Raw genomic sequence first — 23,979 nt, 5'->3', positions numbered from 1 at the left:
AACCTTCGCCTCCTGGGTTCAAGCAATTCTCGTGCCTCAGCCTCCCAAGTAGCTGGGATTACAGGCACGGGCCACCATGCCCGGCTAATTTTTGTATTTTTAGTAGAGATGGGGTTTCACCACGTTGGCCAGGCTGGTCTCAGGTGATCTGCCCACCTCGGCCTCCCCAAAGTGCTGGGATTACAGGTGTGAGTCACCAGGCCCAGCCAAGGGCAATTACTTCTTAAGGACAGAAGCATCGGTGAAGGTCCGTGGCCAGGAGGCACGGGGCCCTCCTCCGCAAGTTATTATAAAGAAGACATCCCTGAGGACAAATGTCCACCCCAGACCCCCTGGCAGGTAAAGGCCTGTCTTCCGAAGAGCCTCAGCCTTCTCCTTTTGTCGTTGTATTGACCTAGCACCCCCTCACATGCCTCTCATTCCCCCAACTTAGTCCTCGGTTTGACCAACAATAAGACCCCACATCCAGGAGCGTGTTGAACAACTCAGCTTTGTTTAACCACAAGAGGTCTTTGGGATTCTTAATGCCGCCTCCCACTGCATGCCACCATACCCCTTGAGGCCAGGTGGCCTGTCTGCAGCTCACAGCACATTATGTGCTCTCTCTTGCTGATGGACAGCTTGTGCGGCTTTACAAATTCTCTCAATTTACAAGAGCTGAGCTTCCTCGTCTCCCAGCCCAGTTCTGCCCTCCATTTCCCAGGACAATGCTCTGAGGACAGGTGCTTTTTCTCTCGGCTCAGCAGCCTCAGGTACCTTCCTGCACCCTACATCCCCACCTCCTTCAGTGAGCTCTTCAGACAATCAAGGCACTGCTCACATGTGGCCCTAGAACCTGACCTAGTACGCCAGCCCACCAAGAGAGAAAACAGCTGCTATTCACCTGTTCAGGATGCCTGAGCCTGTGGAGCCACCAAGAGCTAAACTAAAGGGACAAAAGGTCACAGGAGATCCTGTCAAGACAACTGAAACTGATACTTATTGTGAGTCAGAGATGCTGCACAATGTCATTCAAACAGTTCACGGAGCAGCACTGCAGTCAGTCGGCAGGAGTAACCACAGAACCAAGATAGTGGATGGAAGTTGGCAAGAGGAGCAGACTGCTGTGGGGGGTGTCTAAAGAATGAAAAGGGGCCGGGCATGGTGTCTCACACCTGGAATCCCAGCACTCTGAGGGGCTGAGGCGGGTGGATCATATGAGATCAGGAGTTCGAGAGCAGCCTGAAGAAGAAACCCCATCTCTACTAAAAATACAAAATTAGCAGGTGTCGTGGCGCGTGCCTGTAATCCAGCTACTCAGGAGGCTGAGGCAGGAGAATTGCTTGAACCTGGTAGGCGGAGGTTGCGGTGAGCTGAGATCGTGCCATTGCACTCCAGCTTGGGCAACAAGAGTGAAACGGAGAAGGGATGGGAGTGGGATGACCTGTGCAGGTAGACAGACAGTATGGATAACCATGACCCCAAATCAAGAGTAATAAACATACAAAGAAAGAATGTCTCTTTACCACTCAAACAATGAGGGGAGTCATCAAGGCAGCCACTTCTGATACCTGCCATGCAATTGAGGATTTCCTCTGCTGCTGCTAGTCATCACTCAATTGTGGCCAAACAAACACAGCCAGGCTCAGAGAATGCCATTAATCAATCAAAGCAATGGACGAGCTTAAATCTCCCCAATAACTTCAGGGTTGATCATTACCTTCTGAACTGCAGGGAATGAGCCCACATCACCTGAAAATGTCTCTCTCCTGGAAATTACAGTGTTTCCGTTGGCTAGAAATCCACAGCCCTGCTCAAAGAGAGGGCAGATAACACCCTTCATCCTTCCTGCTTCTCACCACTGTGTAAACCCACCCACTTTTAAGAACTCTGAGCTTCCAGCCCTCCTAAGAGAGTTTCATTATCGGTTCTTCCAAGCCAATGATCAGGATGAGACAAATACCAAACAGAACCATCTCACTTTCCTCATGTAACAAGTGTGTCTTTCACGCTAGCTGAGATTCACAAATTCAGCTGCGAAGATATAAAATCGGTATCAGAGACACGAAAGCCACGTTCTGATTTCTTTAACAGGGGAAGAATAACATCTCTCACACAAGTATATTTGTCACTCATGCCTCAAAACAAGCTGAGACCTACATGTTGTATTTCAGAGCCATATGACATGCTGTAAACATTTTTTTACTTTAAAAGACGTGCTCTCAACAATAAATTTTAGACAATAAAAGCTGCTCTCTTCATAAGAGTCAAGGAAAACAAATACTACCAATGGGATTTTGTTTTTCAACATCTGGCAATTCTAGAGTACCAGAGGTTGACACAAAAATTTTAAATCAACATAATGAAATGCCTGAATCAGTGAAATCATTTTGTGAAAGAGCTGACCAACTTGGTGACAGCTGACCTTCAGAAGTGGCGGTGGGCGCAGGTGTCTAGGGGAGGCCAAACCGGGGCTATAAAAGGACCCTTTTGTCAGCCCAGAGCCTCTTAAGGACAGTTTCTGGCCACTGTTTGGGCTGTTTCTCTTTCTGAGTCCACCCATTTGCAAAGCGTGCAGATCCGGCAGGCACAGCTCAAAGTGGCTGAACACACCCAGAAGGACCAGCCAGAGAATGGAAGGCGAGAGCAGCAGGGGAGCAAAGGGCGTTTCCAGGAGGCTGAGGCCGGGCAGCGTCCAGGACTGAACTACACATGCATTTCCTGCAGAGCCCTAGCTCAATCCTTGACATACAGCAGGCACTTAATAAATGTCTGCTCTGTAGAATACACTCCTAGTACTTGTCATCTGGCTGACTGAGGGAATGGCATACAGGTGGGACCACATCAGAGGAGGGTTCTCAGCCTCTGTTGGCTCAGTTTTGTACGCCCCTTCCCTGAAGTCCTCACACTGATGATGTCCTTGGGAACACTTCTGGCTGGGCGGCACCCTCTGTGTTTGCTCCACTGGTAGGAACCGGGGGGTGGAGGGGCCCCAGCAGCCAGCTGCAATGCAACAGTCATCAGTGCAGCTCACAGCCAAGGCTATGCTTCCTCCGGACAGGTGACTTCCCTTTAGTGGGCAGGGGGAGGTAAAGGGAGCAGGCAGAAGCAAAAAGGGATTTTCCTCTAAAAACAATTGCTGAAAAGCACTTAATAGAGGTTTAGGGGCCAGGTGTGGTGGCTCACACCTATAATCCCAGCACTTAGGAGGATGAGGCTGCAGTGAGCTGAGACGGTGCCACTGCACTCCAGCCTGGGTGACAGAAAGTCCCTGGCTCAAAAATAAATAAATAAAGTTGGGGGGAAGGGTGGGATTTGGCTGACACGTAAAACAACAGTCAAATGCAAAGAATATGTATCATAAACTGGATTATAGACTTAAGACATGTAAGTGATTCCACAGAAAAACTATGGAATAATAATGGTTCTTAAAAAAGGTTGAGGAGGGCCAGTGAGGTGGTCCCAGCACTTTGGGAGGCCAAGGAGTTTGAAACCAGTCGGGGCAACACAGTGAGACCTGACTGCTACAAGTTTAAAGATTAGCTGGGCATGGTGGCAATTGCCTGCAATCCCAGCTATTCTGGAGGCTGAGGTGGGAGGACTGCTTGAGCCCAGGAAGTCAAGGCTGCAGTGAGCTGTGATGATACTCATGCTGGGCAACAGAGCAAGACCCCGTCTCAAATAAAAATTAAACAAACAAACAAAACAAAATAAAACTGGGAGATAAGGAAAGTAAACACCAACCACGCCGACAGCAAGTTGGCAAAGTGATTACGTCTCCAAGCACTGGTCCGTGCAATTTGCAGGCAGTAAGTCATTTATCCTGTACAAGCTGATAAAATGGTATTATTATTACTTATATTTAAGGAGGAAACTGACACACAGAAAAGATCAGCCGTTTTCCCAATGTCACACAGCTACCAAATGGCAGAGGTAGGAACTGAGTCCAGGCAGCCGGATGCTAGCATACATGGGTCTGCCAGAAGAGACAACTGAAAAACAAAGGCGTGACTTTAACACAAACCGAAACCACAGAACGTACACAGACTCCACTTCTGTAAAATCCTGGGTGTGCACACAGGCCCAAAGGCAGTCAGAGGGAAAGGAAAGTGTTGGAGAGGTCTACTGATCTGTAGTGATAACTACGCACAATCTGCCATATCGAATGGGAAGGCAGGGGTAACAGGATTGCTTTGGTAAGCCAGCACAGATTCCCTGCGTACGCTCAGATGCACTTGTATGTTCTGGTAAAGGCAAGGAGAAAGACAGTATCTGAGGCGTGGGGAGGGAAGGTTATCAGCTCTGTCTTTGTAAATCTCGCATTGCACTGTTTCCCTCTTCAACAAATGCATGATCCCTTTGGAAGCATCAGGGTGACCAGCTGTTTTATTTCCTATTTATAAAGTAACATAGGCCTGGTGCAGTGGCTCACACCTATAATTCCAGCACTTTGGGAGGCCAAGGCAGGAGGATCACATGAGCCCAGGAGTTTGGGACCAGTCTGGGCAACATAGGGAGACTCCATCTCTACAAACAAACAAAAAATTAGCTGGGCATAGTGATGCATGCCTGTGTTCTCAGCTATGTGGAGAGCTGAGGCAGGAGGACTACTTGAACCTGGAGGTCAAGGCTTCTGTGAGCTGTGATCACACCACTGCACTCCAGCCTGGGTGACAGAGTGAGACCCTGTCTCAAAAAAAAAGAAAAAAAAACCTAAACATATATTCATTATAGAAAATTTGGGGAGGAGAAGAGGGTGTGGCAGGGAAAAAAAATCACCCAAAATTCTACCAACTGAAGCTCATCACTACGAACCGCTGCTCATCAGCTTCCCCCACGATTATTTTCACGGTTCTATTCATAAATGTTCAACACTCGATACTGAAACTTTTCATTTTAAGACAAGCATTCTACTTATATTATTTCAAACTGTGAAGGCATCATTTGAAAAAGAATTAGCTGTTTTCCCACTCTTGGATGCTTGAGTCATCTGTCTTCTTTTGCTGTCAAGTAACACCATAACTAAAATCTTGGTGAATTAAAGCTTTTTTGGCACTGGGTGGGGAAGGGAGATTACTAGGTCAAAGGGCATGTGTGTACTTACTTTCATAGAAAGGTGACACTGCTTTCCTTGTCTGAAGTTTTTTTTTTTTTTAAGACGAATTCTCTCTCTGTTGCCCAGGCTGGAATACAATGGCATGATCTCTGCTCAATGCAACCTCTGCCTCCTGGGGTCAAGAGATTCTCCTGCCTCCCTAGTGGCCGGACAGCAGGCACTTGCCATCACACCCACAGTAGAGATGGGGTTGGTCATGAGCCACCGCTCCCAGCATTCCTTGTCTCAAGATTCTAATGGATTACTTCACAATCTATGACAGTACCTTATCTAATCTTCCCACCCCCACCAGCAAGTACATGGGGACAGACCTGGACAGACACACACACGCATGCATGGCAGTCTCATCCTGCAGGGTTAGTTCCATAGCAGCAAGTCAAACAGAGTGGCGCCATCGGGAGGTGGTGATGTCACCAGGCAGCAGGTGTCCTGTCTCTGGATAAGCCCATGTTAGGACAGACTGCTGTTTCTTTCTGAACGTACCCAATGTGGCCACTGGCTTACATTTAGGAGCAAGGGTTTCTGCAAGACATCAGTTTCCACATGACAGCGACACCCAGTGAGGTGAGTACACAAAGCACGGCACACGCAGCGCCAGGAAAACAGCCCAAGCAGCGCGGGCAGCACATGCTTCCGAGTTTCGAGGGGGCCACGGCCCACCTCAGGACCCAACGCCAGCACCAGCATTACGCGGTGCTTGAATGGCACTCCGCACACAGTCAGTGCCCGGCTACTCCCGAGCTGACCGTTCCCTTTCCTGACTCCGTATCTCAGCCCCCTTCATCTGCACTGGCCAATGCCTGCTCCAGTGTCGGAAGCGGACTCCCTGGTCACATCCACCCTGCACGCTTTCTCAGTGAGCACCTTTAACCTGATACTGTGCTCAAAAACACGTCAGTGTTTTGGAAAAATAAGTTTTCAACTCCAGCAATCTGAGGGTGGGGACATCCACAGGAACCCCAGGGCCCGAAAGGAAAACAGAAGACAGGCAGGCTCGATCACTGAATTCTCAAGAATTCCAGCGGCCGAAGGCCCTTTCTGATCCCGGGTGCTGCTCTGCGAGTTTGAGCCACTCCTTTGTATATGTGAACACCACTGCAACAGCTCCTATTTTGGGCAGATTTTCCACATTAAAAGGCACAATGGTTAAAATGATCGTATGATACACCTCCCACCCACGACACTTTGTTTAACTCAAAGTCAAATACCAAAGCAGGAGAGTCGACTGTTTACCACGCTTGAATTTATAAATGGCCTTCCTGCCCGTCACCCAGGCCGCCCCACCCCCTCCCTTCTTTCCACGCAGCTGGGTGGGAATGCAGTGACCTAATATCACTGGACAGATAATTCCTTGCCTTTGGGAAAGACTGGCAAAGCCCATGGCATCTGCCATTTCCAATCTACTCCTCGGAACTGTAAGTAGGGGCTCGTGCCAGGAGGCTCGGGGGCAGCACAGAACATGCACGACTGAGGCTGGAAGTAAAAATGCAAAAACCCACCCGTGGCCTCGTTGGGAGTCACTGCTCTGCATTGGAAAACCCGGGTGTTTGATTCCACTAAATCATCTTAAAGTCTGCATTGGAGAAATAATTGAATTAAAGAGTTGCTATAACTCACTCAAGTGGGATAAAAACCATCCAGTGGGAGGCGAGACAAAGACGCTGCTGCTAGAATGCGCCATCGCCTCGAGATCTCGATCAGAAAAGCAATATAATGTGGTTCAAAGGACAGATGGGACTTTCCTAATTGTCCCCAGATTCCTAGCAGCAGGGGTGGTAACTAAATGGTTTCAATTAAAAGTTAAAGAAACAGGGGGAAGCAGGCGGTAAGTTATGCCTGGTGCTGATAAGCCTCGTTCCGATCAGTCTCCGGGATGCTTGGTCCCGATTTCAGACAGCCAAGTGTCAATGGCACACGAGTGGTGGAGCCATCCCAACATGTCACCCTGACAAGGTGACAAATCTGTCTGTCAAATGCACTGTCATGAACACCCATGTGAGCGTCATGGAGCCAAGTGCCAGGCATGCGCCGACAGCTCAGCGAGGTGCCCTCCGTCTGCAAACAGGGAGAAAAGGGATGGGCGAAACACCGGATCACAGCCCAAGGACGCAACGACAATGCGGAGGTGGGCAGCTCAGGGATGGACGAGCATGTGGAGGTGCACAGCTCAGGGATGGCGCTGGCCTCTCACGAGGGCTACAGGGTGTTTCCATGCCAAGCATGGTATGGCTCAAGTACAATGTGACCACGGGCATGGAATAAATGTCTACCCCTTCACCAATGGCTCTCAAGCAGGGGTGCTTTTCACCCTAGGGACATGGGACAACATCTGGTGACATCTCTGGTTGTCACACTGGGGTGGGAGGGAGGTGACACTGGCATCGGGTGGGTAGAGGCCGGGGATGCTGTTGAACTTCCTATGATGTGTGGGATAGCTCCCCACAACGAGAAACCCCCAGACCCAAAATGCCAACAGAACATTAACAGTGCCAAAGTAAAAACTCCTGCCTTAAAGGAAGCCTAAGTTGAAGTCTCTGAAATTCCAAACTAGGAATGCTAAGAAATGGCTGGGGCTCATTACAGGCAAGTTAATTTTTTTTTTTTTTAAACCAATATAGGACGTAATGAAATCCTGAAAGGGACAAGTAAGTACATCAAAAAAGCAGAACAGACGACGAGCATGAGGGTGAGCGCCAGCCTCAGGAGAGGCGTGGAGGGAGCAAGTGCTACCGGGCTGGGTGGCGCCGTCCTGCAGAGGCTCATTCAGAAGAAGCTGACCCACAGCCCAGGGTGGCTGAGGTGGAGCTGAGAACATCAGCTCCCCTGGGATGACCGCAGCCCCATCTTTTAGGGTAGGTCTCTCAACACACTCACAGTTCCCATCCATGTCACTGCTCTGGGAGGAAGTTTGACACACACCAAGCAAACAAACAGATCTTGGAAAAAATGAATCCCTAAATGTGAGAAGGCCCTCAACCAACAAAGGCAAACAGAGGGGGCGTATGGTCCAGAAAGCCAAGGTCAACGCCTAAGACTCTGAATGCAAACACTCAGCATCCACCAGCCCAAACTCAGAAGGCAGCTCCAGCAACCACCAGGCTGCTCTGAAGTCACGGAGCCCAGCCAAGCTTCCAGGGGATGTGGGCAAAACAGAAAGACCACCCGGCAAGGAGGGCAGGAGGAGCCTCATCTCACCCAGAAAGGGACAAAATGAGCAGCTCTTCCCATCCTCGTTGGCGTTAGGGGTCACCAGGCCCCACCACCAGGAACAGACAAGAACCCAGTCACGACACATGCGCTGAGGACACTAGTCTTTCTGGAACTATGGGCCTCAGAAGGAAGCAGACTATGATGCTCCTTCTTCCCACCACTGTGCACCACGTCTAGGGGGCTCCTGCTGAGTTTTCAATGTTGGCAGATGCCTTGTGATGTCCTAACCTCAAAACTAGGTATATGCAGGGACAGGGCCTGGGGATCCAGGCTGGAGCACAGTTCTGCAAGACAGTACAGTTTCTGTAGGAAGTAGTAAGTTTCTCACTGTTCACAAAAGCTCTGTGGTGACTCCAGGTTTAGGCTAAAGACCCCACTCAGCATTCACTAAGCCTTGCCAAGGCCCAGTGGTCCTAAGGTTGGTTGGAGGCACAGGAGTCCTAGCCTCTGCCAGGAAGTCCTACCAAGTCTTCACCTCCTTGGCCCTAAGGCAGCTCTTTATACGAAGCCCTTTGAACTGCACACCCAAAGGCAACCAGAAAGGGCGCACAGGGAGCGGGGGTTCATTTCCCTTCCCTCTCTACTCCTAAACACTTAGGGGGTTACTTTTTCTCCCCTTTGTCAAAGGCTAAAAAGCAAAACACAACACGTACATGGTTTAAATAATACATGTTTGCATTCTTGTTATGATAAGAACTCTGCAAATAAAATCTGAGTACTCAGTTATGTAGCCCCACTATTAACACATCATTACTACAGTTAAAACTTCTTCTTGTCTTTTTTTCTGAGAGTAGGTTAAAGAGAAAGAGAAGACACTGAACTCTGTTGAATCTACCCTATGGGAAAAAAGTCTCAAAGTTAAGAAAAGTGAAAAAGAAAACAAAGATGCAAAAGAAAATAATACGATGATAAAATCCCTGCATGATTTGAGACTACCAGCCCATGAATCTAACCCTGACTGATCAATACTTCCTATTTCCCAGTTCGGAAGTGGGACGGGAGAGCCGCTCGAGGAACCAGACAGCTAACAACAACCAAATAAACTCCCTCCCTGCCAAAAACGTTACTGGGCTCTAGAGTGCAGATTCTAGCATGTGGTTGTTCACAAAACCAAAAGCTACGAAACTCTCTGCTGAGTCAGGTTACCTCCACACAGCTCTGTCTAACACATTCTCTCACCCAAGATGATCATATACATTAAAGTTTGAAAAAAAGAAAGTCAACCCAGGTAAGAAATACAGAAGTTTACGTGGCACGAAATGGCTCCGAGAGACTTTTTTGGTGAAATTAACCAGTCCTTTAATAGGAGGGGGAAGTCTGATATACCAGAGTGCCCCAATTTCTTCAGAGAAATTAACATTTCAATCCTGTTTTTATCTAGAAGTCATTAAACTGTGCAACATGAATTATTGGAACTGTAGCAGCGAATTAACTCTATTCATCAACTAAGTCCAAACATTTTAGAGTGTATCTGTAATGAAAAAATAGCTCTACATTTCTATCTCTTCTCATTAAAGTAAACCAGTTTTCCCTCTCTCAGTATATAAAACTGTCTTCTCTTCACATAATTTATATTACCATAAGCCGGCTCACATTCTAAACTATTACATGCCTCCAATTAATTTTTGCAGCTTTTGCCTGAAAATTTAATGAGATAGTAGTGGATGAACCTGCTGACTCCAGATTATGTGTGTGCTCCCAATATTAATGTTGGCACAATAAAATCATCTGATCCACACCTGACTCAAGCATTTCTCCTGCTGCGGTGTCAAGGTAATGTGGAAACCAGGTCCACTCATTTCACTCTTTTAAATCCAATTACAAAATTTACTAGTCTCAAATTAAACTGCTCCAACTCATCAACCTGGGAGGAAAGGAGAAAGCAGCAGCACAGTCTAATTATCCACCAACACCGCAGTGAGCAGCTACAATGGACGGCTATTTGTCTAAGGCCTCAGTTCTCTACCGTGGAGGAGAAGTCATGGGCCGCACTCTTCAAGTCAACCTAAGGCAGCCAGGGAACCCCCACAATGAGTACAGACAGGGTCCAAGGAAGCCCTTACCCTGTCCCGCTGCTACAGGTGCGCCTTAGGTACATGCTTGGGGGCGGGGGGAGGGTCCATACCATTCATGATTTGTTTGTACGTGTCTGCATGTGTGTACACATTAGATGCATGTGTGCACACACACCTGAGCATGTGCATCTGTGTGCATCTACATGTGCCTGAGTTCAGAACAACAGGTGAGGGGCACTGGCGACTCTAAGTCTCAATGACAGGCCCTCTGTAGTTCTTTGTTTTTGCCAAAGGGTTAAGGTGCAAGCAGAAGGCAAAAAGTACCGAGGACAGCATTTCAGGAGGCCAAAGCAGGTGGATCACTTGAGGTCAGGACTTCGAAATCAGCCTGGCCAATATGGTGAAACCCCATCTCTACTAAAAATAGCTGGGCGTGGTGGCAGGTGCCTAGAGTCCCAGGTGCTAGGGAGGCTGAGGCAGGAGAATTGCTTGAACCCAGGAGGTGGAGATTGCAGTGAGACTGTGCCACTGCACTCCAGTCTGGGCAACAGAGTGAGACTCCATCTCAAAAACCAAACAAACAAAAAATGCCGACAACAGCAGGAACAGCAGCAGCAGTCAGTAATCAATGTTCAGAGAGCGCCTGCTATCCTCATTTTCTTTTTCACCAAGCACTGAGACTGTCCCAGCCATCAGTCCACAGGTGTGTGAACCCAGCGCGTGTTCAGCTCTGGGAATGAACTGAATGGACCTTGGGCAGACTACTCCCAACATTCCACTCCCTCCCTAGGCTGCTCATGACAGTGACTCCCACATACACTTGTTCTGGTGGCTGAGAATTAGTAACAACAAGCTGGGCCTGGTATACGGGTGGTCCCTCAGGCATCACTTGGTCGACATGTGTTTTACTGCCCTTAGGAAGGCCAGGACCTGGGGATGAGTGGGCCATGCTTCCGAGGATGGGGTTCTATGTCCGTAGATGGCCAGAAGACCCCCGGTCATACCTGTGCCCTGTACCTTCACAGTGTCAATGAGGCAGCCTGGGGCTGCCGCTGGTGAAGACAGAGAGAAATGGGGAGAGAGAGAGGTGGGGGGGGGGGAGGGAGAGAGAGAGAGAGAGAGAGAGACAGACAGACAGACAGACAGACAGACAGACAGAGACAGACACTCAGGCCTTGGAGCTGCCGACCCTGTGCTTCTTTAGCCTGGAGCACTGGCTACAGCAAAGACCAAGGGGCTCATTCTGCTCTGGGGCCACCTCCTCTCTATGCCCCCTCTATCTCAAAACTGGGTGTGTGGGAAATGGAACTGCAAACCTCACAGTAAACTCAGCAAGCTCAGCAGACTGAGCATTTACCAAGTCAGGAAGCCTCCTTTCTAAGCATTGTTGGTTTGCAAGCATGGAGTCTAGAGAGAGATTGGAGAAAAGCCATCACACCAGCATGTGATCAAGTGAGTTCAGTACACACGGGTTTATACCCAACATCTCAACTATTTTAGGAAAAGGCCGTGGAGCAGAACATGCCGGGTGTACAACTGAAACCCAGACCTAGGCTCAAAGTCTCAAATCTGACCTCTGTTCTAGCCAAGTGCCAAGAGAAATCAATTACCCTCCCCAATCCAGTCAATTTATAGGAATAATAAAGGTAAATACCTCAACCTTACAAGACGGTGCCATATACATAGGACCCACTGAAGCTGTGCAGTGTCTGTCACTCATGCCACACGGGGCTTCCTTTCCAGGGCAACTGGCTGGACCGTTCTGGGCCCTCCAAATTAAAAAGGCTCTTTTCAACTCTGCTTTCCCAGCCAGAGAAGGCCTGGGACGTGAGCCCCAAGCTCTAACGCTCAGCCCTCCGTCCAGGTTCACTGAAAGATACCCCCATCCTGAACTCCAACTGGATCCATCTCCCTCCGTGCCTTTTTCAGGAGGCAGCTTTCAAAGGGTACAATTCCTCACTCTCAATAATGCATTGCTTCCTGCCTTAGAGAACTATCAACAAGTTTATATGAAAAATAAGCTCTTGAGTTGCCAAAAACCCCTGGCTAAAGGAGAACCCAAACGTGCCAAGCTGCCAGGGGAGGCCACACCCCCAAGAGTGGCAGAAGGGTCCCAAGGACTGTCCAGGTCCACAGTCTCTTTCTCTGGACCCATCACTCAGCCAGTCTGGTCTAGGCTAGGACGACGCAGGGATGTGGGTGATGGGAAAGACCGGGTCTGCCAGCCTAGGCTCTTCCCAGCACCAACACGATCCCAGCACACGGTGGCCAGAAGCATCCTCCAAACAGGACTTTGTGCAGGCTCAGACTCAGTCCTAAGGCACCAGAAAATACAGCCTTAAATTTGACACTGCCAAGCCCTGGGGAGGACACAGAAGGTCTCATCAAGATCACAGACAGACTCCGGAAACCTTCTCATGTTGAAGAACGGGAGCTATTAACTGTGTTAGTGGCATGCACAGATGTTGTCTACATCTAAAAATTAGCAAATAGATCAATTAGCATATTATAAAGAATTTACTTCCATTTTCCCTTGACAGATCATAAAGAGCAAAATGTAATGCTCAGTTTGAATTGACAAGAGTATACGGCAGGGGATGCTGTATTAAATGCAGACAGCAGCGAAAGAAAATGGTATTTAAATAACTGGCCACCTAATTCTAAGAGTAGAATGTCAAAAGCCAGAAATCCATTTCTTTAGAAACCAAAGCTCCACATCACACAAGTCACTTGGGCTCAGGGAAGGGAAGTCCTAACATACGCACTTGGTAATTCCACTGGTCCACTTGTTTCCTAGGTAAGGTACTGGCAACAAGTGTGGAAAAGCAAGACAAGGCTAGAACCCAGGGGAAATACACGTGCACACACTTACATGGATCAAAGGAACAAAAATTCTTGAAATAATTTTAAAATTTAACTTAAAAACAAAAGAAGGTATAACAATATTCTTAAATGCTGAAATATAAGCATGCCTTTCCTTGTATGTCTAGAAACAACCTTTTTTCAGGAAGGAAGGGCTGGAGGAGATAAGGCCAGGAGGAAAACCGTGAATAACATAAAACTAAAATGAAGTTAACAGATGCAGAGTTGTCCTTCTTCCCATTCTTCCAGAATTCTCTTCTTAGATTGCAAATCAAAATCTGCATTTAAATTGAATATTGTTAGTGTAGGAAAGAGGAAGCCCTCGGGCGCAAAGGTGCGGCATTCAGTACCTACGGGCACAACACTGCATTTTAAATGAGATGAAGAATTTTGAAATTTACTGAATATATCACATATTCCAAATTGTCTTATTACTACTATTTTTAATAAATCCTTTAGGTCTCTCTCTTTTATGGCCAGAACTTTTAATAAAAGCAATGTGATATTACATCATTCTATCAATTTAATCTTGAGAAAAAGATTACACGATCCAGGGATCTTATAAGCTGTGGGCTGTGATCATTCCAGCCATTATTCAGTGTGAAATTCAAACAGTCTGAATTCATTAACATTGGTTGTTACAAATCTGCATTTTTAGACTTTGCCATAAAATGCAGGAGTCCAAACCCAGTGACCTGAATCTAACAGCCTTTCATGTGAAGTGTCCGCGTTCTTGGCCTCTCTGTGTGGCTCTCGAGAGAAAGCCTCATGTCTTCGTCCTCTCCATGGCTGGCCTTGGGCTCTTTGGTCACACTTAACGTTCAGGCAAATTGCAGAGACTTCAAGCCATTTAAAGGAGTAGAGACACGTTCCCAAGGCAAGATGTGCGTTACCAAACAGGTGGCCAGGCACACCTGGGCACAGGAGCAGGTGGCAGTAGCATGGTGCCAGAACCTTGCCTTGGCTGCGCCTGGGATGTGCACACTCTCACAACTAAAACTCAACGCAAAACATTTGGGAAAGACTTCAGGGAAACCCCAAATCTTTCACTCCTTAATAGAAAAACATTATTACCAGGCTGATGGGCAACGAGTGAGCATCCCACATCCCAAGTGCCAGGAGGAAGACAGAACCTTCAGGAACACAGTAGACCTGTCATGAGCAAGAAGTGCTGAGTTCTGCTGTCTTGCATCTAAATATTTATTGTGGGGCTGGGCACGATGGATCACAAGGTCAGGAATTCAAGACCAGCCTAGCCAAGACGGTGAAATCCCGTCTCTGCTAAAAAACTACAATAATCAGCCAGGTGCTGTGGCAGGTGCCTGTAATCCCAGCTACTCGGAAGGCTGAGACAGGAGAATCGCTTGAACCCGGGCGGCAGAGGTTACAGTGAGCCGAGATAGCGCCATTGCATTCCAGTCTGGGCAACAGAGTGAGACTCTGTCTCAAAATCAAAACAAAACAAAACAAAAATGGTCATTGTAACACAGACCACAGGTGCTGCCTTGGAGAGATGCAACCCGCACTATCTCCCCCTCCAGCCCAGGCAGGCGGGCAGGGCTTCCTCACATGTAAGCCTTTGGATGCCTGCATTTACTCCTGCTACTGCAGCAGTCATTTTTGTGTGTGTGCATATATTCATGGGGTGCTAGTGCAATTTTTCTACATCGATACATTGCATCGTGGTGAAGTCAGGGCCCTCAGTGCGTCCATCGCTGAAGCAACGCATGTTGTACCCACCAAGCAACCTCAGCCCCTCTCCTCCGTCCCCATTATATCATCCCACACTCAGCATTCTTGACTCAGCTCTTACCACGTACCAAGTACCTGTTGAGCCCTGTTCAATGCCGTTTCACTGAATCCCCACAACTCTGAGATTAAGCACTACTATCTGCTGCATTTGAAAGAGGAGGAAATTGAGGCACTAGGCTCAGAGGGGCACAGTTTGCCCAAGGTCAACACCATCAGGAGGACAAGGTCAAGTTGCAAGTATTTTCTGGGCATACCATGAGGACCCTGCCCTCCTGCCATCACCAAGGCCAGGGCCAAGTCCTCTGCAATTAGAGTCATTACCTTCCCCCTGCAAACACCAGGAGGAAGTGCCGGAGCCATCGGGGCTGCTGGAGGGAGTGACTGTCATGACGCAACTCCATGCTGAAGAGCTGAGCTGCTTCCCAGCCAAGTCTAACTCTGCATCAATCTGCTCTGTTTAAACACGCAGGCAGAAGGCTTTCCGGCCTTCAGCAGGCCTCCACAGTGCTGCCACTTAAGCCTGGGGCGGGGGGGATCAGAGCACAAATCAATGTGAGTCCTCCTTCCCAAAGGAAGCTGCAGCTCCTCGTCATGGTTTAGAGGTCATCTTCTGCTGTAAGTAGGGAGCGGCAGTGAGTTTCAACTGAATTATGAAAAGCCAGGAGTACTGTACTGTCATCAGAGTGAAGGTTTTTAACAAATGTGGGATGGGGCTGTCAGTTACACACGTAGGAAACACCAGCGTCCTGGCCTCTGAAAGCAGGCAAAGCAGCAGCCATCATGCTGGCTCCTTGAAGGAATTTGATACAGAAGCCACCTGAGCTTTGTCTTGAGGGACCCAGGCTTACAGGACTTGCAGAGCCAGTGGGCCTTATGGCTGTCCTCACATCCCAGCTTGAATGTAGTCAGGTCGGCTGAACCACATAATCCCTCACCTGCGAGGCTGCCGCAAGTGTGGCACCCACAGGTGGCGGGAGAGTACAGCTTGGTCCCCAAACCCTACCTGCATGGGCTGAGACTTCCCATCCTTCTTGCATGAAGGAGAGGTGAGCGCACACACCTTCACTTCCCTGCGGTGGAAAGCTCGAGAACACGGCTTTATAATCTCAGAACATGCACGCCTCCCCTAAACAGGTAGTTTAACATGCTGGGTTGCCTTCTGTCTGCAGAAAGTACTCCCAGCTAACACAAAACCAGTCCAGCCTTCCAGACAGCTGCTGGGATGCGCTCCTACACGTGCCTGGCCCGCTCCACACCCCCTGGCTCCAGTGCAGCCTGGATTCATTTATTTAAAAAATTACTTCTGGGGCACCTACAATGTGCAGACCATGCACAGAATTAAGGGGCAATGAGCTGAAGGAGGTGGCTCTGCCCCAGGGAGCTGCAGAAATCACTCTGGAAGGTTCCACATTCATAGAGTCCTGCCCCTTAGTCCAAGTCCTTTTACAACACTTTTAACTTCACCTGGTACAGGAGTCAGAAGGCTCAGGAAGTCAGAAGAGAGGAACACCCTCGGCTGCTGTACTAAGAGTGACAACAGGCCACCCAGGCAGAGGGAGCCCAAATGCTCACAGGAAGGCCATCCCCAGGAAGGAGGTATCCATGCTGAGACACGCAGAAGAGACAGAGAGGCCTAGAGCGGCTGGAGCCAAGGCCTCCCAGGACACAGGCCACACCCCCCACCCCTGCCCTGGGGCATCCCACCACCGTGGAAGCTGGTGATAGGGAGAACGCACTTGCCGTGACCAGCTGAACCAAGGGGCATCCTGCAAACCTGCAGTGTCTGAGAAAGAGGCGAGTTTCCCCCAGGAAAGGCGGCAAGCCTGCCCCACAGCTCTGGGACCTTCCTTTAAGCACCCCCTCCCCACCCTCGGCTGAACAGCCTCTTCTCCTACATCCCTGAGGAAACTGATCACCCAAGCTGAATTTTCCAAGGAGTTGCAGGTTACACCCTGCCCAGGACAACAAAGGTTTCCTTTGAGTCACACAATGTATAGCTGAACCGGAAGAGGGAAGGTGACCACAGAAAAGGTGTTGCATTACAAGGCTCAGGAATTCGATACCTTCACCACCAATTCTCGCTTTCCACAAATCTCTATTAAAAGACAGCACGATACCATTCCCGTAAATCAAGGCTCATGCCATGTGGAGCTGGCTGGATACTCACGGGGACATTCGATCCCAGAGGCCTGGAGAAAGGATGGAAGGGGAGGGCCCTGTGCAGGAGCCATTGCCGCTCGTCAGTATACACTTATAAAGAAACGGAAATGAAACTCTGTCATCAGATGCTCTGAACTGCTGCTCAGCCAAGGCTCTGTTTCTTCATCCTCCCACATTAACATTTCCCCCTAATGTTCTATCTTTTTGCCATATATAATTAATTCTAACAGCTTCGGCAACTTCCCCACAGGTTGTTGCTGTTTCTTTTAAATAGTAGACTGCTGAGAAATTGATTTGTTTGCTCCGCGTGCCTGAAGAAACCACATTATGAAATATGTATAAATGTCACTGTTCGGGCTGCTTCTCAGGATAAGTGCAAAAAAAGTTCCATTTTCTCTCCTTACACAAGAGTCCACTCACGGAGGATACTCGCATGTATTACTCATGTGCCTACACACAAACGCTGATGAATTATGCAGCATTTTCTTTGAAAACCTCTTATTTATCCTTAACTGGTGCAAGTCTAGGGGAATTATCTTAATTGCTAAGTGGAAAGAATGAATTGCAAAAGCATTCGGTTGACCAAGAAGACTTTATTTTTAACAGCATGGAGCCAGGTGGAAGTTCCCAAGTTTGCCAAAAATAAATGAATTAATCAATAAACAAAGCAAATGTGTTCAGCTGGTGCTTAATGGATGCCCGGGAAGAAGGAAGCCACAGGCAGCACGTCCTCCTTTCTCCCCGCTCCCCACCGCCCCCTCCCCTGTGAATACAGTGGGCTGAGGACATGAGGGTCATGGGAATTCTCAGCCATTTCCTCTATCATTTCTTCTGTTTATTTATTAATTTATTTGAGACGGGGTCTGCCTCCATCACCCAGGCTAAGTGGAGTGGTGTGATCACAGGGCACAGCAGACATGAACTCCTGCGCTCACACAATCTGCCCACCCAGACACAGGCAGGCACCACCACCTGGCCAATTTTTTAAAAAAATTTTGTAGAGATGGGGTCTCCCTCTGTCATCCAGGCTAAGTGCAGGGGTGTGATCATGGCTCACTGCAGCCTTGACCTCCCAGGCTCACACGATCCTCCCACCTCAGCTTCCAGCGTAGCTGAGACCACAGACACACACCATCACCACCTGGCTGATTTTTTAAAAAAAATTTTTTTATAGAGATGGGGTCTTGCTATGTTGCCCAAGCTAGTCTATAACTCCTGGGCTCAAGCGATCTGCCCTCCTTGGCCTAAATCATTACTCTAGAAAGTACATCCAATTTTCTGCTCCTTCAACAAATGTCAAAACTGAGATCCAGATATTAAATCCTAAAAATTCCTGAAAGTAACCAGGCTCTCGCGTTTCTGAGCTATTTCATCGGCATTTGCAGCTAGGGGAACTGCTGTAAGTTGAAACTAGGGCCCCTTTACACTTGAACCTGGGCAGATCCCTCAAGCTTCGATAAGATAGTGTGTGTCTCTCCATAAAGACCAACTGAAACTGCCTAAAACCAAGACCATGTTAAAAAAAAAAAAAGTTATTGGTCTAATGCATTCTAAGAGTAGTAATAAAAGCAGCAGTGGTAACACATAAATGCTAAGCAAAAATATTTACAGAAAGAAATAACCTTTTCCTCTGCCACTAATCACACCCAGGAACACTTGATTAGCAAGCCAACATTTTAAAGAGAGAGTTCACTTCCCTGCCTACTCATTTACACATCGGCATTTCCGCCCCAGCCTGAAACTTGACAGTAAACAGAATATACCACTACCTTCAACAAGCAAGGCTCTTGCCCGGCATCAGTCCATCCACTCCTTTCCACCCTTTTTGCTTTAACAAACACGCGCGCCAAGCCTCAGAGACGTCAGCCACTGACCTGTGTCTCTGGCTGTCCCACACAACAGGGCTGCTGTCCCTCAGTCGAGTGGCCAGGCCTGTCCGGGTCATGGGGGGAGTCTCCACCAGGGCTGGCTGTGGCTGTCGAGGGGTAGCAGAGGGCCCTTCTCTGCACACTGCCACACCCTCAGGGGCAGAAGCAGCCCATGTGTGGCCCCACTTCAAATGTACCAAGGGCTCTTCCTCCCACACCCCTGGGGTGAGATGATATCATGATAAACTGGAGAAAACTTCCAAGAACATCAAAGACCCCGGGAAGTCATCATCACTATAGAGGCACACTGCAGTATTTGGGAAGCCAGGCTGACTACTGCAGTGTTTCTGGAAAGGCTCCCACCAGCCAGGGACACGGGGTGGCCTCAGTTTGGGGTTGCTTCATCAGCGGCTGAATACCAGGTACCTAAGGCCACATGTGCTGGCAGGTGGATCTGAGCACCAAGTTCTTCACTAACAAAACGGGGGTCTTGGCAAGGGTGTAAGGATCATGGAAAGAGAAGTGGACACCACATCTCCATTTCCCAGCATAATGTCACTCAGCGGCGACAGAGTTTCCTGGCCCTGCCAGGAGTGAGAGGCCAGTGTGCCCACCGCCCTGCAGAGGCCCTGCTGGAAGGCACCCCTCCAGCGAGGGAGGAACTCAGCAGGGACCCACCCAGGCCGGCCACACAGTCCTGACACAGGGGGAAATTCCAGGCCTTCTGTCTCGTCTCTTCCTCCCTACTTTGTGAATCCACTCTGATGAGAACCAGCAGCCAGGATGGTATAGGAGGCGGAAAACAACAGTAATGGCAGAAAGCCAAACCTACCAGGATGGTGGGGGGCATGACCCCTCTGTGACCCTGGACCCATGTAGATGCTAAAACAAAAAGCAGGGGAATGGACGGAGTAATCTCTCCATCCGTCCTTGACAGGCCACACTAGGCTGTTGAGAGTCTCAGGAGAAAAGAACACAGGCTGAATCAACGCCTCCCATTTATTTTTGGGGAGTTGAGGGAGGCTGGGATTCCAAAGCACAGCTCGGCACAGGAATAAAATCCAGAAGGCACAGGAATAAAATCCAAACAAGAACCAAGAGCTTCATTGGGGGCCCCTTGTCCCCACTCCGAGGGCTGGCTAAAGCTTCGCTGGTGTCTTCCCACCCCATCACCCCATCTCAGCCTCCTGGCTGTTTCTCATCAGGAAGCCCAGAGATGAAAGGCCCTGTGGATCTTCCTCTGGTTTGTGGTTTCCAATGTTGGCAGTCTTGCTTCCGGCCCAAACACTGGAGCAGGGTCATACAGCCCTAGCAAAAACCCCACGGATGCACGCAGGCCAGGAGCTCAGAGGGCCGAAGGCCTGACGGACCCTGGGGGCCACACACAGGGACCAGAGTGGCAGAGTGATCATGGCCCAACACCTCCACCACCTTACAACCATTGACAATCAGACCCAAGGTTCAGGTATGTGTTTCCAGAGCAGTTCAATACCTTCCCTTCTGTTTTTCATGGAAAAAAAGGTTATCTGCCCCGGCTGGGTGTGGTGGCTCACGCCTGTAATCCCAGCACTTTGGGAGGCAGAGGTGGGAAGATCATGAGGTCAAGAGATCAAGACCATCCTGGCCAACACGGTGAAACCCTGTCTCTACTAAAAATACAAAAATTACCTCGACGTGGTGGCACATGCCTATAGTCCCAGCTACTCGGGAGGTTGAGGCAGGAGAGCTGCTTGAACCCAGGAGGCAGAGGATGCAGTGAGCTGAGATCGCACGCACGACTGCACTCCAGCCTGGTAACACAGCGAGACTCCGTCTCAAAAAAAAAAAAAAAAAAGGTATCTGTCCTGCCAGAAGCAGGCTAAAGGCCTAATGATCAGGGAGATGACCTCGCCTAGGTGGCCTGCTACAACCTACAGCCACACCTCAGATGGTCATTCAGCCTGATTCTCACAGCAGATCAAGGCAAACCCCTCTTCCACCACCAAGCACACTGAGTTTCCAGCACTGTGTCACCTCAGACTGTCTTTCCCAGAGACCCTGGTAGGCAGGTCAAGCTTCTACATCATCCTGGAGATCTGTCAAAATGCATAATTCAGCATGCATGGTGGCTGGAAACAGTCCTATCTCTATAAAACCACAGCTGCAACTATTCTATCATCATTTTACATTAATAAAAGTTAAGGGATTTGATTTGCACTTCCACTCATTTATGAGCATTTAACTGAAAACACTTTTTTTCTGCAACACTTTTGTTAAAATTAAAAGATAATTGAGTACCGATGCAAATATTAATGCTTAATAACAAAATGGTACTAAAAAACCATGACCCAACTAAAGTGATGGAGAGTTTAGTCTTTTTCCAGGAGAAGCCAGCAAGCCATCTGGCATGTTGGGCTTTCATTCTAACAAGCAGCAATAGACAGAACAGATAGTAAAAGCAGAACATGCATCAGATCTAAATTTAGCATGCCACTATTCATTATTGAGAAAACGAGTCTTGTTTAGAAGTGTTTGGTGTGAAGTTACTAAAAAAGAAGGCCATAAGCCAAAATATTAAGTTTAGTACAACAGGAACAGAAGGCTCCTTAAATGAGGACATGCTAAAGAAAATACCAAGAGGGCAAAAATGATGTATAAATGGCTCTAGTGCCTCACAGGTTCACCATTACTTCTGATGGTGTTACGTGCTCTTCATCTACCTCCTCCTCTGCCCACATTTAAAAAAGATCTGTCTAGACCAGAGATCTGAACAGGTGGGCTCTAGCTGAAACTGGTAAGTGGTCCTTACTCTGGGTACAATCCCACATGACCTCCTTGTGTTTCTGCATGTAGACAGCAGGTAGAGCTGGATAACACTCCCTGGGCATGGTGATGTGCCACAGAGCAGAAAGGGTCCGAGAGCAAACACACACGCCTTCTGGGGCCACGTGGGAATTCCACTGTGAGAGTATCTGCAAGTGTGGTCAGGAGAGAGTTTTATCCTGGTTCTGGGGAGCAGGTGGGCCAATGGGGCCACGCTCAGTATGTGCGTGGGCTGTGGACACCATGAGCCATTGTCACAGCACGGTGACCATGCTCCAGTGACGGCCAGCTCCAGTACCACACCAAGTCTCTTAAGCTCTTCCAAAGTGCTATATAAAAAACTGTTACCCAAAAGGATGCCAAAAATATAGGAATGGTGGGAACCCCACATAAGGTTAAGTGTCTGAGTCTGCTCAGCACTCAGGAAACATTTGTTAACAGGAAGCGTGTCACAATTTCATTCTGGGTCTGGATGCATTTGGAGAATGTTAACTCATCTGTCTCGGATGGAGATCACTGCTAAACAGATTCCAGAGTGGCTCTGGCTATTAGACTGAGTCAAATGAAAATACCCTCATTCAACCATTTTTGATATTTAAAAAGTCCATTTCATCCTTATATGCCAAGTTCCCACATTCTTCTGTTTAGAGAATTTCCAACGCTGAAATGAGTATCTATGAAATGTACCAATGGTCACCCTACAGTTGTCCATCCAGTGCAGATGCTTCCAGGCAGGCAGGGCCTGGTACCTGTCTGGGTGAAAGAGCATGGGTGTCCAACACGGCCAGTTCCATGGTCTCCAGCTGCAAACATCACTATGACCCAACCCACTGAAAACATCTTCAGAACTAGCACCTGACGCTGGAACTAACTCTGCCAACCCCAAGCCCACGGTGACTTTGTCTCTGCCTTAGAATCCCAGGCAGATTCTGGCACACAGGTCTCTCTAAGAGAATGAGTGAGAGCCAGAAAAGAAAGCAAAGCTGGTCGTGAAAGGCTGAACTCAAAAGGCTGCGAGTGGCTGTCATGACCTCCCTCAGGTTTCCACCAAGAAAGATTCAATCGCACTTCTAGTTCCTTATCCTCCTCAATGCTAGAGCCTTTATTGTCCAAAGATTTCTGAGTGGCCCTTCTCATACATAACTGAACTTGAGCTTCATGCTCTGCTGTGTCCTTTGGCCCAGCACGCCTTGTCAGAGTATTCCCAGGAAAGGGTTCAGAATTTCGACATCTTAAAGGGTGGGGAGGGTCCTGAGTACCAGCCCAATCCACCTATTCAATTCACAGATAAGGCTTCCAAGTGCCAGAAGACAGTACTTGCTCAGTTACCAAGCTGGGAAGCAATATCTGCGGGTCTAGGTCTGGGTCAGCTACCTCAGTTTCCCTAGCTAGCTCTCTTTATGGGGAAATGAAAGGGACATACAGAGACCCTTCCCTGACCTTTCAACCCACTCTGCTGCTTGCGTTTAGGCAGAGATTCAGCTTGGTCCCCTCAGGTGGTCGCCCAGGTGTACCCCTGGGCTCCAAGTCTCTAACTGCCTCTGGCAACTCAGGAAGCCAGGCCTGAGGGTGCTGCGGTCACAAACCTAACCTTTCTGGGAACCAAAGCTGGTCCCCTCAAGGCTCTGATAGTAGTGTGGCAGGTTAGACAGATGGAACACAATCAATTTGCTCATGCCTTGTTTCCCTTGCTTTTGAATGACGTTGTTACCTCAGAGAAAAAACTTTTTTTTTTTTTTAAAGCAAGATTAAAGATCAATTCCGTCAGAGCAGTTGCCAGTTTGAGACTTTAAGATCCAGGTTTTGGGAAAAATGGCTAAAGGCATGCTGAAACTAAACTTAGAATCCCCAAACCTTGCTACGGTGCAGGACTGAACTCCATCAATCAGTATGTTCTCAACCACACACCAAATGAGTGCAGTGGGGATGGAATGCTCTTCTCAGCCTGCACCCACATTCCCAATCTACTCCCCCAGAAAAATCCTATGTTCAAGACATCCTGGAGGCTGGTAACGCTAAAAGCCTCAGCTGATTGAAGAGGTGCCAGCATCCACAAGCCGCCTTCTTCCTAAAGACGTCCATCTACCATTTTATGACTGACTTGGGGTGTCATGAGATGATTTCTCTAATTCATTTTTATTCTTTTTAATTAATACATCGAGAAGTCCTAACACAATTTCCATTCTGACTTGAGTTTCCTTGTATAATTTCTGTT

General features: G+C 48.5%; 1 protein-coding gene across 8 annotated transcripts in view; it reads right to left on the bottom strand.

Moving 5' to 3' along the window:
* The window catches only part of CTBP2 (C-terminal binding protein 2), a 170,739-nt gene that overhangs the window by 93,449 nt on the left and 53,311 nt on the right, over nucleotides 1–23,979 (bottom strand). The gene's annotated exons all lie outside the window — the stretch shown is intronic.

This window comes from Aotus nancymaae, unplaced genomic scaffold, assembly GCF_030222135.1.
Source record: "Aotus nancymaae isolate 86718 unplaced genomic scaffold, 86718_ANA_hifiasm-v0.15.2.pri h1tg000010l, whole genome shotgun sequence".
NCBI lineage: Eukaryota > Metazoa > Chordata > Mammalia > Primates > Aotidae > Aotus > Aotus nancymaae.
This window is presented reverse-complemented; position numbering and strand designations above follow the sequence as displayed.